We start from the raw sequence: 14516 nt of genomic DNA on the forward strand, positions 1-14516 counted from the left end.
GTGAGGTCCAGCATGTGAGTGAGATTCAGCATACAACACTGCAAAAAGTAAAACAAAATCAAGTTATATGTTAATTTGTTAACTAATCCTAATCACTTAATGTTTAAAGTGACCCCAAAGGGGCTTCAATATAGCTCAGTGAAGGGTGCTCATCCGGGTTCTACCCCCAGCATTGACCCCTAAGGGAATTCACCACAAAGCATAGGTCCTATTGTTGTCACCATTTTACAGTTGGGAAGAATCAAGAGTTGGGGAGCCTCACAAAGTCCCTCATGTTTGCACACAGCACGGGCTTGATCCCCTGGAATCTGACCCTGCACACAAGGCTCTTCACCAGCCCCAAACCATGCTTGCCCTCATGTATGCCGACCGCCCAGCTCTTCTGATGATGATTCAACACACAAGTAGCGCCAACACTTCGAGTTTGTCGGAAAGTGTGTGCTGCACTTGCTGCCAAACAGCAAATGGAGAGAATGTGTAGGTGTGGTTCTCCTGCCACGTTGTCGTCACGAAGCTTTATTTAAGCCACCAGCTGTCATCATTTGTCTACTGATGAGATCATTCTGGGAGCCCTGCTTCTGGTTGAGGGAAGCATCGCCTGGCCGTTCTGCCTTGACGTGCATGTAGTCTGGGTGAACTTATATAACATCGCACCTCCACCCTCAGCCCACACGAGGATTATGCAACCGCGTGTAGGATTCCTTGCAGGGTTTTCCAGAAATATGAGGCCGCACAGAAAAGCCATCAAGCAGTTCTGACTAAAATGGATTTTCCAACCTGGGCCTGTGTGTATTCTGTCTCTGTGAAGTATTTTGCTTCAGAGAACTTGTCTGGTTAAAAGTCAGTGGAAAGCAAATATCAGTAATCAACAGATAAGTATGTTCCCTTTGATAGCTTTGTTCTGTTCCATTTTAATGTTATTCTGAAAACCAAGGCTGGATTTATCAATGTTCCATCTTATTCATCTCCTTCATTGCCACAAAGTCTCCTATTTACCAACCCCTTCATTCTTGATCAAGTTAGGAAAGGAACTACATTCCAAATGTTATTTATAGTTTTTGAATACTGGTGGTGGTTTGTACCAAACCATGAGATTCTAACCTAAATGAAAAATGCCATCTTTCTAGTAAGCCAAAACTCTACATTTACACAAAGAAGAAAGAAGAAGGAGTTGTTTCTGACTTCCTGCATTCTTGAGTATTTAATATTTAACAGGGATCCCAGACAGCACCTCTACTTTGGCCTCAGGCTGGATCAGGCATACCAAACAAAAGAAGGAGTTGGGTTGTCAAGACACACATGTCGTCAGGAGAAGCTGGGGAACCTTCTAGAAGGAGCTAATGTCCAGGGTTGACGGAGGAGGAGGACAGGGGAAGTTCATGGACAGCTGGTGCTCTCAGCATCAAGGGTGGGGATGTGAAAGCACAGACCGTATCAAACACATTGTTATTTGCACCAGTCTTTCCTAGTTCCAGCAGGGGTGGGGCAGATCAACATCCGAGCATCATCATCTTATGGTGCAGCTGTGGAGGGAATCCCTAGCATAGGGTTTCATCAGAGGCACCAGCATCAAGGACAGTCATTGACTAAATGAGAGTCTCCTGGGAAGCCACCACTTGTGGCAGGAACACTGGTCTGTGAAGTATGGAGCAAGCATCTAAAAGGGAGTTTTGGAGATGTGGGTGCTTTGGATTTCCTTAAGAAGACTAGGAGAGAGAGGCAGAGACATTCCCCTATGGTACGCTAGTTGGGCAACATTTTCACCCATTACCTAGGGCAGCCAAGAAAACCTCAGTTGTGAAATGAACAATTTCTCCAGGAATATTTTTTTAAAGGCCTTCAAGACTCTGCAGATTCATAATGACAGTGATGGAGGGTCTCAGCCTCCTTCAGAACAACACTGCAAGGGAAGAGGGCTCTCTAACATGTGTGCAAGCTTTCCCCAAAAAAGTTCACTGTGGAGCTGGCAAGCCTTCAAGCACAAACAACAGGCAGAACTGAAAGTGGTTTTTTTTTTTTTTTTACTGTAAAAGCAGCTATGCTCGCTAAGTCAGAAATGTCATGGCTGAAGTCCCTGGAGATGATGGTGTGTGTCAACAGCTGAGGGCTTCCCCTGGTGCACATCTCATCCCTGCCTGGGTGGAATCACACTTTCCATCTTAACTAGATCTTCTGGGATTTTTAAAAAATGAAAAGGCAGGCTTTGGAATCTCGGTTCAGGAAATGTCACAGCCTATTATGCTCAGCTTCTAATCCAGTGTTTTCCTTTGTTTCACTCATTAAAAGGCAGAGCGTTCTCATGGAGGGCATGCCAACATCAGCATGCTAGGCTGCAGAAATAGCTGTTTCACACACTTCCAGATGAAAACGTATCCCAAGAGAAGAGATCTTAAATGCAGGCAGCTCTGTGGTATTTGCTCTTCAAAATGTATTACTTTTATTTTTCCAACTAATCACATGAACATCACAGGCCCTTTTGGACAAAGTCAAGTTTCTTGTTGTGAGGGTCCAGCCCCTTTTGAATGTTCCAAGCACCCTGATAGAAAAAACCTTGCTTAGTTAGCATCAGCCTCCGAGGGAGCTGCAGATCAGTGATGAAGTGATATATCCCCATCAAGCAGTGCAGAGATGGGTCCTGGGGATCCTGTGCATCTGGGTCTTCAAAAGCCGGCTGTTGACTGATGGTACCAGGACTTCTACGGCAGACTCATGAAGATGCTTATGTTTATACTTCTAGGTGAACAGTTAATGTTAAAGATGTTCCCAGGGTACATATTTAGCCTTCCAAAGCCAGAAGAGAAAATGAAGGGATGGGATCAATTCTTGAATTCTGGAAAGGAAAGACCTAAGATCATTTCTCTGTCCATCCTCATCTCTCCTCCAACCAGGGTGTCATAAGAATTACAGCCGCTCAAAAGCACAGTCCTGATAGTGCTGTTTCTCCGAGGTCAAAGGCACCTGATGTCCTACATCTGCACAACTAATGAAGCCATTGATATAATGCTGAGAAGAATGAGACAGCTAATTCTCAGTGACTCCATACCTCTGTTTGGGTCATACTGCCGCTGCCACCCTTTAAAAAGCAGAAGGTAACAAAGCTGCTTCTGGTCACCCAAGGGATAGTGATTGATTTTGTTGTCACTAGTATAAAAGTGGGATCATGACTTTATCATTGTTGTCTAGGGACCGGGGAAGCAAGGCAATGACAGGGGCTCTGGATCAGATGTTCAGGGTCTTGAATCTGCAGTGTAAGTGATAGAAGCTAACATGGAAAGGCAACAATAGCAAGGATTTACTGACTACATGTCAGCTTTTTATCATTGCGACAAAATAAATAAAATAATCAACTCATGAAGTAGAATGTTTACCTGGGATTTCAGAGGTTATGAGGACCTCTTGTCTTGGGCATATGGCAACACAGTGTATCGTGAGAGCAAATGGCATAGGAGGCTACTCACATCATGACGACTGGAAAGCAAAGACAGACAAAAAGAAGCCAGAATCTCAATGATCCCTTTAAAAGCACGCCTTGAAGAATCTACGTTCCTTCTGCTAGTCCTGAGCTCCTAAATGTTCTACCATTTTGCACAAGAGACATGAGTTATGAGCCAAAATTTCAATACATGGCCTTTGTGGACTTTTTCACAAAATGTGACCTTAAAATTTCATACTTCATTTATTTTAAATTGTGTTTTTTTTTTAAAAAAAAACAAAAGATGGTCGGTATCTTCATTTATTGATTGATTTCCTTATTTTATACTATGAATATGGATATGGATGTTTTATCTGTGTGTATGTTTGGGTACCATGTGCCTGCAGTGCCCACAGAGCCCAGAGAGGGCATCAAATCCCCTGGGACTGGATTCCAGCCACATGAGAGCAACCGTGCAGGTACTAGGAAACAAACCTGGGTCCTCTAGAACAGCCAGTGCTCAGATCACTGAGCCGTCTCTTCAGCCTCTGAGGCTGAAATGGTCACAATTTATTTGTACTTTTGTTTCACACTGGTGATTGCCAGTGGAACACCTTTGTAGGAACCTCACCTCTTCTTCAAGGATCACCAAATATCATCATCCAATTTCAGGGAGGTCAGGAGTAGGGCCTCCCTGAAGCTTAGTCTAAAATGAAACATGGCCCATTCCCAATATTTGGACAGGAACATTGAAGGTTCTGAAAGTAAAAGCTTTTTCTTTTCTTTTCTGTATGATTTCTCTGAACTTGTCATAATGATTTCTACTTGTTCATTGTCATCCCTAGTGAAGAACATTCTGAAACTTTAAATCCTGAACATGAAGTTTTCTTTTGATCATTCTATTGTATAATGGTGCTTTTAAATGAAAAGAAAGACAGGGACAGGAGAGATGGTTCAGCAGTTAAGAGCACTGACTGCTCTTGCAGAGGCCCCACATTCAGTTCCTAGTATTCACATGGTGGCTCTCAATTATCTGTAACCCCAGCTTCAGGGGTTCCTATGCCTCTTATGCCCTTTTCAGACTCCTACATGCATATGGTACACATAAATGCACATAAGCATGAACACACAAATACAAAAGTTAAAAGACAAATTGTCTTTAATTTATATTGGGCCCACCAAAATGACACAGCATATATTTTATAGCTTTCATGTTTCTTGTTCATGCCAGAACTTGCTAAAACTTCAGAAAACTAACTTAACTGCTTTCATTTCATTTCTGTCAATGACTGTATGAGGGAAGACTAAATGAAAAAGAAGTTATGAGTTGTCTTCATTTCCCCCTTTCCTTCTTTGTCAATATCTTCAGCTTTGAGTGGCATACGTACTCCAGCAAATGCAATGAGCAGAAATTCCAGAAAAGAAAAAAAATCTCATGATTTCAACACTGCTCAGCACGGTTTAGATATTATCAACTAATCCAGTTACTGTACTAACCAAAGAAATAATGTGTATGTGTGTGTGTGTGGTGTTTATGTGTGTCTGTGCTTGTGTGAATGTGTGTATTTGAGAATGTGTGTATGTGGGTATATATATTTGTGTGTATATGTATGTGTGTATACATGTGTAAATGTGTTTCTGTGTGTGACTGTTCTTCCCACCACACTCACCCAGAAGTGGAAGAGCGTATGATAGTTCCTAATTTGTTCAGGGACATCAGAATTGTTCTGATATCAAAACCATAGAGAGATATAACTCAGAGAGAGACAACAACCAACACTATCATGAATAAACTATGCAACCATAGATGTACAATCAGTAACTGAAGATTCTCTTGAAAAAGAGAATCAATAAGGAAGAGGGGGTATTTAAAATAATTGCTTGGCTTACATGATTACGGAGTCATGAAATGACCATGTACCATCTGCAAGTTGGAGGGCAGGGAAAGTCACTAACACAGTTTCAGTGCACACCTCAGCATGTGGAAACCAGAGGAGTCAATAATGTAAGTCCTTGTCTTGATCCAAAGGTTCCCCAAATCAGAAACAGAATAATGGATTCTCCAGAATAAACAAAGGAAGGGATTTGTCTTTCTCCTCCTGTTTCTATCCAAAGCCTCAATGGATTGAATGATACCCACATGCATTAAGGAGAGAAATCTCCTTTACTCTGCCATCTCATTTCAATGTTAATTTCTTTCCCAAGCTCTCTCCCAGACTCTCTAAGAACACATCTTTTGGATGAAGGGATGGCTCAGCAGTTAAGAGCACTTATTGTATCCATCAAAGCGCAATTCCTCAAGCTCCTTCTTTCCCTCCAGGCCTGGCAGCTACCATTCCTCTTTCCATGAATTTGATGATGGAGTGAAAGTTAAATCATCTAGCGCCGCTCTTTTTGTGAGTGGGTCATTGCACATAGCCTAGCATCCTCCGTTTATGTGTATTGCAGCACGTGTCAGTATACCCTATTTTAAGCTGAAAGGACTCCGTTGTGAATATCTGCTGCATGGATTACTGCCGTTACTTTGCTATTGTGCATAATCTTGTCAACACAGGTATAGCTCTCCCTTTAAGATCTTACTTTTAGGAGCCACCAAGCCTGATGACTTGAATTCAATCCCAGAGCCCCACAGGGTGAAAAGTGAGAACCCATTCCTATAAACGATCTTCTCACTTCCACTCAACTACTATGGTGCACCACTCAACCCACAAAATAAATAAATAAATTTTTAAAAGGCTAGTTCAGGTGCAATCAGTAATGTGGGGGTGGGGAAACAGAGAGGAACACCTGATACTCTTCCATACGACCATAGTTCAGAACCCTGCACACATTGTACAATTCATTGTCATCTGTTACTCCAGCTCTAGGGAGTCTGGTGACCTCTTCTGACCTCCAGGGGCACTAGCACACATATGTGCATGTGTGTACACTTGTATGCATAGCATACGTACATACACATAGAAGTGAAACAACCATAAACATATCATAGTTTGCCAGATATAAAGACAAACAGCTTACTGAAATAGTCACATAAAGGAAACAATCTAAAGCTTACCTCTTATGAACTTGGAACATATTCACATCACTCTAATTCAAGTTAAACCTCCAAATAAAGACAATTATAAAGTTATAGCTAGACCCAACATAACCCAACTGCCCCATATCCAACCAAAACTGACTAATGCCTTCCCGGAATCAACAGTAAAGACCTTGAGTAATGTTTACTCTTCTCCTGACAGTCTATAACGTTAGTGCTATGATGGAAAACTGGCAACACTTAAATGTTGACTTATATAAAATAAGTACATTTTCCCTTCATGTTACTGGAATAAGACGGGAGCAAAACCAAAGAGGCTTGCTAACTAAATGTACATGAGCATGTTCTCAAATAAATAAGGCTATTAGAATCCTCATTTCTATAACTGGTCACATGGTCACAGCTGACATTTTTACTCTTCTATCAGCAAGTAACTTTTTTCTTTACCTGGTGGAATAGCTCAGAGTTGCATTCTTGAAGGGTTGTCAGATATCCCGCCTGGATTGAGAAGTTGCAGTTTTCCATTGACCTTAATCACAGGGCATTGTAATTCTGAGCAGTGTTCTCAGAAATGGCCTGTGCTTCAGAAACATGTCTTCCACAGCTCCATTGTGAAATAGCAGAACCGTTTCCCCCTTGGCAGTCCAGATCAATCACCCTAGCCAACATAGCAACTCCCTTCTCAGTCTATTGACTCAGAGACACAACGAGCCCAAAGTGGCCAGGTGGCAGTGTCAACTTCGAGTTCAATGGACTCATTGTTTTGTTACCTGGTGGAATAATTCTTTGATCTGTAACCAAGAACCTTAGACCAACAGAGCATAAGTCTGTGGGAACAGGAAACAAACATTTTTGCTAGCAGGTTAATAGCGGTGATGGTGTGTGGTGCCCCTCCCAGTCCCACCCCTTCATCTCCGGCTCCATGAGTGTCAGCTATGAGAAAAACAACACCATAAAATAGGACGTGATTTGCATGCAAAATTCGAGAAGTCATTGTTTTTTACCGCAGCGTAGTACTCTAGTGTGTATATATTCCATACTTTCTTCATCCATTCTTCCATTGAAGGGCATCTAGGTTGTTTCCAGGTTCTGGCTATTACAAATAATACTGCTATGAACATAGTTGAACAAATGCTTTTGACATGTGATAGAGCATCTCTTGGGTAAATTCCCAAGAGTGGTATTGCTGGGTCCAGGGGTAGGTTGATCCCGAATTTCCTGAGAAACCGAAACACTGACTTCCACAGTGGTTGCACAAGATTGCATTCCCACCAGCAATGGATGAGGGTACTGAGTGAGGTATCCCAGACCCAAAAAGAAGAACATGGGATGTACTCACTCATAATTGGTTTCTAGCCATAAATAGGGGTCACAGAATCTACAATTGGCGAACCTAAAGAAGCTAAGTAAGAAGGTGAACCCAAGGAAAAACATATCGTTATCCTCTTGGATAAGAACTTTCATCTGGCGATGGATGGAGATAGAGACAGAGACCCACACTGAAGCACTGGACTGAGCTCCCAAGGTCCCAATGAGGAGCAGAAGGAGGGAGAACATGAGCAAAGAAGTCGGGACCACGAGGGGTGCACCCACCCACTGAGACAGTGGAGCTGATCTACTGGGAGCTCACCAAGGCCAGCTGGACTATTACCAAAAAAAGCATGGGATAAAACTGAACTCTCTGATCATGACGAACAATGAGGGCTGATGAGACGCCAAGGACAATGGCACGCAGTTTTGATCCTACGCAATCTTCTGGCTTGGTGGGAGCCTAGCCAGTTTGGATGTTCACCTTCCTAGATATGGACGGAGGGGGGAGGACCTAGGACTTACCACAGGGCAGGGAACCCTGACTGCTCTTTGGACTGGAGAGGGAGGGGGAGAGGAGTGGGGGGAAGGGGAGAGGGGTGGGAGGAGGGGGAGAAGAGTGGGAGGAGGGGGAGAAGAGTGGGAGGAGGGGGAGGGAAAGGGGAGGTTGGGAGGAGGTGGAAATTTGTTTTTTTTTCTTTATTCTTCTTTTATCAATAAAAAAAAAAGAAAAAAAAATAGGACGTGATTCAGAACATAAGCAGCCTTCTAAAGACCTGTGTCCAGTTTGCAAGACACGCCACAGAGCAAGTGTTATTATCCTCGGAAGCCATCCACTGTTCTGCAGATTAGTTACTTCAGGGTGCTAAAGTTCTTATTAAAATTCCATGAGTATGACACCGATGCTATACTTTCATGGCTGTGAAAAGAGATTTATGATCAGAGCTAATACTGTGTAGCACATCGTGTTTGATAAGGCTTTCTATAACTCTAAGGATGGCAGTTAAAAAAAAAGGCAACGTAGGCAGAAAAGTCAAATCCAGGTTTTAATAATATTTAGTAAGAATGAAATGATATTTCTCCCACTAAGGAAGTGATATAGTATCTTCAAACAAATTCAGATACTGTCTGCTCACCACACGGAATAACATCATGCCAGGGAAAATGATGTGGCTGGAATTAGTTGGTCATTGCACACCAGATGATGATGGAGGTGTCTAGGGAAAGAGGCTGACACTGGGGTCCACAGAATGGGTCACCTTATACACCTGATTGATAAAATCCTCCTTTGATGAGCGTTGACATGGATGCACCAACACCTTCTTGTCCCCCGTTCATGAAAAAGAACTATAATCATAGATCTTTTCTCCAAATTTCTTTGCCACCAATTTTCAATCACTTTCTTATTAATTTTGTTCAGCCAAACCAATGAACTGAATTAAGCTCCTGAATATATCCAAATATCTTACCATTTTTCTCCTAAGCATGTATATTGCTCTAGGGTCTTGTTATGTGGAGGGCTTCCCTCTACCACCTTGCCTTAGAGATGTGACAGAGGGGTGTAGTGCTGCAGACGTGTACTTAAGGTAGAGAAGCTGCATACCACAAGGAGCCCTTTGCAAACAGGCTTCAGTTCTCTCTTAGTCTGTCAAAGTCAAATCTATATCCCTGCTTGTAGGGAATCCTTAACAAGGTGTAGAGTGAAAGACAGAAAGCAGTGTATCCAAGTAGGAACCGGGGTATTTGTTTTACTTCCCCATAGCTTAATTATACCTTCCGAGCCTGATCATTTACATACCACTCCATTGATGATGGAATATTTCTGTGAATGTCAAAATTTATAGCTCGATGATTCAGATAATACCCAGTTTACCGAGGACAGTTGCATAGGAACTTGGCGGCCCATGATTATGATTCTGTTTTCAGTAAGGCACCATAGGAGGTCAATCATTCTAAGAAGATATCTTAGGTGATGGCAGGGCCTTTTTCCAAAATCATAAGGCTCTGTGTTACTATAGATGGCTCTGTGTTCAACTAGAAAGGCTTGCAAATGTTCCAAATCCCTTCTATATCGCCAGTGACAGTTCACAGCCATTGGATCTGTCATAACACTTGGCCCAAACAGCTGATTAACTCATTGGCAGCAAGGACTTATGCAATACCTCTGCAAGTTCTGGAACCCATTCAAAAATAGCAACTTTTGTGTTTATCTGTTATATGGAAACAGAGAGTAGTCCGGCCATATGTGAGATGCATTACCTACACTGTTCCATGTGGCCCACTGTGCAATGAGCCCCCTTTTCAATTGTAAGAAAGGATAGCTACAGAATGGATGTCTCTCCCTGCTACAGGAATCCCGAGTATTTGTAGAAGGCTCCTGAATTTTAATAAAATATGTCCAACCCTGGGATATGCATTATCAACACATCTTGAGTAGCTTCTTTTCCTTGATTATTAATAGAAAACACCATGGTACCATAGCAGGAATGTACCATGGCGAATATTATAGAGGAGAAAGGGAGCTAAAGTTCCCTTAGAACTAAATGCAACAGAATTGTAGTGTTAAGAGAGAGAAAGTACACTGCTAACCTTTTCAGCTCAAACTAAACTTTTGGAAGTCTTGCATAATGTATATAGAAAGAGCATTTGTCAGATCAGTAGCCGCACACCAGGGATGTGTTAATTTGTTCAAGCAATGAAATCACACCTTGTACACAAAATAAGATCCCAGAAGTAAGTCTACACACATCCGGGCAACTGACTTTTAGTAAAGGGTAAATTTAATATAGAAAGAACACACCTATCAACAACTAGTACTATAATAAGAAAACATTCATATTTTTAAATATTGATGTGGATTCTAATTTTTGAAATATACAAAATTTATCTCAAAATTGCATAAGAAACTTTGAGGAAATAACACATAAGAAAAATTTGTGCTTGGGGTAAAATTTATTAGCTATAACAATAAAAATACCAATAAGAGAAAAAAATAAAAATTGAATTCTACCAGAATTTAAAATTCTGCTCTTGAAAGATGGAAAAAATCCTCCAGAATGTAAGAAAACATTGGCAATGCACCTCTCTGTCTTTATCTCTGTCTCTGTCTGTCTCTCTTTTTCTTACACACACACACACACACACGCCAAAGACAACCTAACTGAAGCATTGGTGGGAGATTTGAAACGCATATCACAAAGAAAGATGCATAGGTTTATAATAAAATATTAAAGATGCTCAAAACCTGTTAGCCACAGAAGACTCAACAAAACAATACAATGTGGGAATTAAAATAGCAAAAGAACAGAGATTGATTTTACTGGTAGTGCTGGGATAATAATGAACTGGCACTCTCAGTGACTTCTAGGAGTGTGGAATGATGCCAGCTTAATACAAACCTAGGGCCACCAGGGAAGAGGAAAGTTCAGTAGAGGAACTGTCTCCATCCCTCAGCCTGTGGGCAGGTTCGCGGTGAGTTTTATTAGTTGTTCATTAATGTAGGAGGGCCTCAAGCACAGTGGGTAGTGTCATCTCTGTGCTGGGTAAGTAAGGTAGCTGAACTTGAGCCTGGGAGCAAACCAGGAAGCAGCATTTCTCTGTGGCCTCTGCTTCTGTTTCTGCCTCCAGATTCCTGTCCTAAATTCCTGCCCTGGCTTCCCTTGATAATGGAATATAACTTTAATTTGGATCTGTGTTTTGTCACAGAAACAGAAAGCAAATTCGAGTAGATTCTACCTGGAAGACAGTCGAGAAGTGGCATATGTTTACCACGTGACCTAGCCATTCTGCTTCTAGGTATTTGCCCAACAGAGATGGAAACATATCTATATTATATATAGACCAGGGTTCTAAGGAGTTTTATTTGTCATACTCTCAAGCTGGGAACAACTTATGTACACAACAGGCAAATGGAAAAACTCATAATGTTCTACACCATTTTATGTTACTTGTCATTCAAAACAGTCTGAAGACTAAACCTAACATACTTTCTAACCAAATATATAACAAGCTGCTAACTTCAGTCTCTGAGAAAAAGGAATGATGGAGGTAGCAGGTTTCCATGTTCAAGGTTATTACTCTTCTCAGTATTAGCCCAACCATATCACCTTTCAGTGTAAGGCCTGGCTGGAAGTCTGAATCTAATCAAAGTGTGTGATGTATGGTGTGGTAGTGATGGTGGTGATTATGTGTGTGTGTGTGTGTGTGTGTGTGTGCGCGCGCGCATGAGCGTGTGTGCGTGTGCAAATATAATCTCCTTTTGACTCCCTGCCACGTTTCTTGGACTTGTTCTCACAATGATCGCTGATAAAGGAAGAACTGAAACCCTTGATACAAATACATATTAAGTTTAACCTATATCCTGTTTTTTGAAGAACGTAAAAGGAGGTTTCTTAACCAAGTCCAGACATGCCTCCTCCATGGTCCATTCCTTATCTCAGTTGGCAGCAAACTCATGCTTCCTTTGGTTTTTCGTGTATACTTCACTCAGCATTTATCATGATAGCCTTCCCATGCTGTGTACTAAGAACAGACGCATCTACAATTAGATCTGAGGAAGCTTGTTAGTGGCCCTGGGTGCAGCATCCTCAGGCATAAAGGGAGCGCCGTATCTCTGGATCACATAAAAACAAGCAAAGAAAGAAAGAAAGAAACAATAAGGTGGGAAAGGAGTTATTTCCCACTGTACAGGAATTAACACTTTTTAGCAATTCACCAAGTAAATGGGATGCCTACTGGTTTTCCAGTCATGATAAGTTTAAACTTTTGTATAAATTTAAAGGAGAAATGAGAACCCGTTCCATGTGTAATTGTCTAGAAGAAGCGAACTCGGGGATTACAAGGCTAGTAAAAGGGCCTAGCTAAGGCTCACACTGTATTCTACCCAACTTTGCTGATCTCTTTTGCCAGGGCTCCATGTTTAAACTGCCACAGAATCCAATACCTTAGGATTTATGCCCTCTGCTAAGGCATATGTATTTGATTATACATTGGAAATACGTATCAAAAGGTTGCATTACGCCCTGGAAATTTGTAGAAATGTCCTAGTCCACTAAAATACAAAATAAAATGAAGAAGTAATTGGAAGACAATACCATAATTTAAAAAAAAAACAGGAGGATTTATGATTCAGTAAATTCTTGTTGGAGATGTCAAAATTTAATTATGTCCGCTTAGAATAGAACACCAAAGGAAACACACTTACTAAGGAAGGAAGTGCAATAAACAGAGCCTGGGTGACAGGGTGAGTCAGTACAACCTTCAACCTTTCTCATCCTTACCTGTGTGCGTGTGCAGAGATTCCAATGATTACAGGCTATGGCATCTGATTTGCATGGTTGTTAAGACATGGGAGGGAATGTTGTTTTAAGTGTTTCCACTAAACAAACAAACTGGAAGCCATCAAGCTTTTTCTCTTGAGACCCACCAGTTATATTAAATTATGTTACATGAAATTCTCAGCTGACTTCATGGCGAACTGTGGGAGCCATTCCTATGAGTCCCCGTCCGTTCTTATCTTCTCCACCTGCTTCTCACCGCAGCAAAAGCGCGGTTCTGCGCTTTGTTCAAAGAAATTGGATGTGGTGGCCGTAAAATACACTGTAAGGGAGAGTGAAGTCATTTAAGCCCATGGCCTCTCACCTGAAGGGAGTCCAGGAACTGCTCCGTGATTGCATCTCCCCAGTGATGTCACTGGTCCACCTTTCATGACACCATCTGATGTCTTTTGAAATTTCCTACGACCTCTGCACTTCTCTGATCCTTATTGTTCATTGCTCTGATAGTTAGTTATATGTTTTGACATGACTAAGGGATATCTAGATATTATGTATTTGCCTATATAGTCAATACAGACAAATAATTTTTCTCATACTTTTAAAAATATTTCTTTATTTTTATTGTATGTATATGGGTGGTTTGTCTGCATCTAAAGTCTGTGCACCTTGTGCAAACCTGGACCCGTTGGAGTCCAGAAGATGGCTTTGAAATTCTGCAGCTGGAGTTACAGACCATTATGAACTGCTTGTGTTGCTAAGAACTAAACCAAGTCCTCTGTAACAGCAGCAAATGCTCTAAACCACTTAGGAATCTCTTAAGCCTTGTTTCCTCTACTTTTGACCCAATGAGTTGAGTTCATGGATGCAGAAGCCGAGGATGTAGAGACCTAAATGGACTAAATGGACACGTGTATCTGCCTCTTTCTGTTCTAGCTCTATGAAAGTTCTGACTAATAGAGCTACCTACCTCGGTGATTACAACGTAAGTACAGTTACTCCTAGCTGGGGATGAGTTATGCATTGACAAACCTATCATTACCTTCAAGATACTATAATCAGAAAACGCATTTACTATATCTGATGCTTCACATCCTTGCTTAACACCAGGGCATAACAGAGTTTTGGTTAATAAGCCACACTCTGGAGAAGCTGACTGAAGTTATGGATCTCTGCCTTACTCTGCACCCTGAGGGAGTATAAGCCAAACAAATCACCATGTTGAAAAATGTCAACATCCAACATCAAGGAACCATCTCTGTTGCATGCATGCTGTTTTCATAACATCATGGAGTCAGGCCACTAGAAGACAAAGAATGCCTGCTATCAGAAAAGCCTTGCATTCTCTTCCTAACCATATGGTGACTTGCCTAAGCACCTATCTGCTGCCCTCTCACCTTGCGAATGGCCTCAAAGTCCTAACTCCTAAGGCTACCTACCTCTCTTTAACTTAGGGCTTTGCTCCCCCAACCTTTACAAAGCCATA

Source organism: Microtus pennsylvanicus, chromosome 12 (genome assembly GCF_037038515.1).
Source record: "Microtus pennsylvanicus isolate mMicPen1 chromosome 12, mMicPen1.hap1, whole genome shotgun sequence".
Lineage (NCBI taxonomy): Eukaryota > Metazoa > Chordata > Mammalia > Rodentia > Cricetidae > Microtus > Microtus pennsylvanicus.